Source organism: Trachymyrmex cornetzi, unplaced genomic scaffold, assembly GCF_001594075.2.
Source record: "Trachymyrmex cornetzi isolate Tcor2-1 unplaced genomic scaffold, Tcor1.1 scaffold950, whole genome shotgun sequence".
Lineage (NCBI taxonomy): Eukaryota > Metazoa > Arthropoda > Insecta > Hymenoptera > Formicidae > Trachymyrmex > Trachymyrmex cornetzi.
The window spans coordinates 4938-8995 of record NW_017300301.1 but is presented as its reverse complement, the minus strand read 5'-3'; positions in this window follow the sequence as shown (position 1 = coordinate 8995).

Genomic DNA, 4058 nt, shown 5'->3' with positions numbered 1-4058 from the left:
CGTCGCAATCTTTGATAAGTGGTGGTGGACCGTCTATGTGTGTTCGTTGCCACGGGACGATTGTAATGCTCTAAACATGGACGACAGCGTTGCACTTCAGGATCCGTTTTTAAATGGTTGGGTAATCGATCCCACAGTAACTCCACATAATTCTCAAATTCTTGTAGAAGAATCTTCGGTATGTACTGCAATTGCTCGGCGGTAAAATCGAGAATCTCATGCTTATTCGTCAGTAAGAAAATCCTTTTTGTGATAACAACAACGATCCGCTTTTTACAGTAAACTGTGTGAATCGAGCGCGCTTGCTCGGGGATATAAATAGTGTTGAAAAACTCGCTCGCGCTACAGTGCGCACGCGCGTTACATGAGTAAATGCAATTCGTACGACAATCACGAACGATAGGAGTGTCAAATCTCGACCGTAAGACGCGACTCATGAGACTCCGATGGAGAGATTCGTAGACACGGCCCTCTACTACCGAATACAATTCATTGCATCATCTGTGGACCGTCCAACTGTGGGAAAACGAACGCTTTGATAAGTTTGATAGAATGTCCACACGGTGTACGTTTCGAAAACGTGTACGTGTATTCGAAATCTCTCTTTCAACCGAAATATCAATATTTGGAAGAACTGCTCGAATCGATAAATGCTATCGGTTACTACGCATTTTCCAACAATCGTGACGTCATACCACCGAAGGAGGCACTTCCCAATTCAATATTTGTATTCGATGATGTGGCCTGTGATAATCTGAATACTATTAGAGAATATTTTTCTATGGGTCGACATACGAACATCGATTGTTTTTATCTCTGTCAGACGTATGCAAAAATACCGAAACATCTGATACGTGATAATGCAAATTTTTTAATACTATTCAAACAGGATGGTACCAATTTGAAACACATTTATAACGATCACGTAAACACTGATATATCGTATGAGAATTTTTGCACGTTGTGTCAGTTATGTTGGCAACGTAAATACGGTTTTGTGGTAATAGACAAAGATAGCGCATTACGCAACGGTAGATACAGACGAGGATTCAACGATTTCGCAGTAGTGTGAAAAAATCATCTGTAGTGTATTTTGTGAAAATGAACTCGTGAGCAGTACTTCTTTACCGTTACGATAACATGGTTGGAACGAAAAGTCTCTCCGAACGGGAGAGAACGGCGAAATTGATCGCGAAGACACGCGCGTCGATTCGTAAGAAACACAGAGCATTGAAGACTGGTATAATGGAGAAGGAGATCGTTCTGGAGAAACAATTAAAACCTATTATCGAACCGTTGAAACAAATCGTTGGAAACACTGCACGTGAAGGTAAACCTGTTGAAACTACATTTATGAAGAGTAAGCGAAAAAATAAACGTAAGTACAGCGATGATGAGGAAGATGATAACAACAACGGCGACGACGATGATAATGATGTAATTCCAACACAAATTACTCCTCAGCGTCTTCCATGGAACGAACGAGTAAATAAGAAACGATCAAACGTTATGCCTGATTCATCTATAATTCATTCCACACCAATAGAATCACAACAACAACAAGTAACTCCTTTTGACTCGCAGGATGAAGAAGTTTTTGAAACCGGTGATAATCCATCTCTTGAAACGTCTGTCAGACAGGCGTTAAACACCCCTCAAGGTCGTCAGAGACTGCAAAGTCAATTAGTGCCATTAGGACAAGTATATGTGAATATTCTTTTAATTGGTAACGCGAGAAATGAAATCGATCTTGTCTACGGTGTTTATTTCTATGAAAACGGCACGATGTTGGGAAATAAAAAATTTAACGTGGATACGGACGACACTATAATCATAGATGGAGAGAGATACAAAGGTACACCGGGTCTATACGAGCTGATCTTCAAGAAGATTCCAAACGATGCTATCTACACCGAGAATGATAAACAAACGTACAAACATATATTATTGACGACGAATGCTCACAGACGTGACAATAACGCTAGAATGCCTATTAAGAGTAACAAGGGACACAAATACAAAAACATTGCTCCGCTCTTAGTTACAAGAAGTGTCAGTGGCACGAGTATTGGTTCAGGTATAAAGACAAATATGTATACCATCCGCTGTGAGATTGACTGACAATGAAATAGATTACGTTCATTGGGACGATCCCAACGAGTTGGTAGATCGTCTTCAATTGCTCGATGCTTCTCGTCGAGCGGGTAATAACGCTCACGACAATGAAATTTTGTCGATAATCGAAGAACTTCGTGAAACTGGATTAATTATAAATTGAATTGTTGTAATAAAAATTGTGACAGTTTTCGCGCGAACTCGATACGATGTCTGTGAATAAATTTGGTATGCCTCTGAGGAGAGACGATAGCGATGAAATTGAAAAATCACGATCGTTAATAGAATCGTTACGGAATTATGTACACGACAGTGGGCTCTGTCTGAATCCGGATCATTACGACGCGAAGGAACGAAAAACGTGGCCGCGCCGGAGTTCGACACCGACGCGGTAAACAAAAGCTATGTCGAACGCACGCTTCGAGGTACGCGAAACGAGATCGAAGAATCGTTTAGAATAACAAGGAGAGATGTACAGGAAGTGCGTAACGATATGGAGAAAATGCGAAGAAACGTGGAAGAGATTAAGTATCTGAATCGAAGTGTAACTGCACAAATGAAAAATGTAGTGACTAATGAGATATTGGAGAATTCGTTCAAATACCGACTTCAAGGTGTGGTGACGAATGAAGAGTTGGAAAAAACTATTTTACAATTACGTCGCGAAATGGAAAGAAGAACTGCGTGAAACTGAGTTTAATTATAAAGTGAATAGTTTTGATGAAAATCGCCACAGTTTCGTGTGAACTTGATACGATGTCTGTGAATAAATTTGCCTATGAGGAGAAACGAAATCGAAAAGTCGCGATCGTCGATGGAAACTTTACGAAATTATGTATACAACAATGGACTCTGTTTGAATCCAGATCATTACGACGCGAAGAAACGAAAAATAGAACACGTGGCCGCGCCGGAGTTCGACACCGACGCGTTAAACAAAAGCTATGTTGAACGCGCGCTTCGAGATACGCGAAACGAGATCGAGAAATCATGTGGAGCGATAAGGAGCGATATGAAAAAGGTGCAAAGAAACGTGGAAGCGATTCAACGTTTGACTCGAGATGTAACTGTACGAATGATGAAAAATGTAGTGACTAACGCGACATTGAAGAAATCGTTCGAAACGATAGGGCGAGATATGATCGTACACGCGCTTCGGGATACGCAGAAAGATATCTCGAACGATGTGGAAAAGGTGCGAAACAACGTGGAGGAGGTCTCGAAAAGTGTGAGCGCGCTATTGATGAAAGTGTCCAACGAGATTCAGCGTGGTGTAACTGATCTGTGTCAACAATTGCGTAATATAGCGACGTTCGAAACGACGGGGAGAGATATGATCGTACGCGCGCTTCGGGATACGCAGAAAGATATCTCGAACGATGTGGAAAAGGTGCGAAACAACGTGGAGGAGGTCTCGAAAAGTGTGAGCGCGCTATCGATGAAAATGTCCAACGAGATTCAACGTGATGTAACTGATCTACGTCAACAAATGCTTAATATGGTGACGAAAGAGATGATTCAGCGTGGTGTAACTGATCTGCGTCAACAATTGCATAATATAGCGACGAAAGAAATGTTGGAGACTAATGAAATTCAACGAGGTGTAACTGATCTACGTCAACAAATAAATAATACGGTGACGAAGGAGACGTTAGAAAAATCGTTTAAAACGACAGGAAGAGATATAATCGTACGCGCGCTTCAAGATATGCAGAAAGATAGTTTAAAAGTGTATAGTGATATGGAAAAAAAGTATCCGACGCTGTCACACATCTGACTTGAGATGTAACTGCACGAATGAAAATTGTAGTGACTAACGAGATATTGGAGAAATCGTTCAAAACGACCGGGAGAGATATGATCGTACGCGCGCTTCGGGATACGCAGAAAGATATCTGGAACGACGTGGAAAAAGTGCGAAACAACGTGGAGGAAGTCTCAAA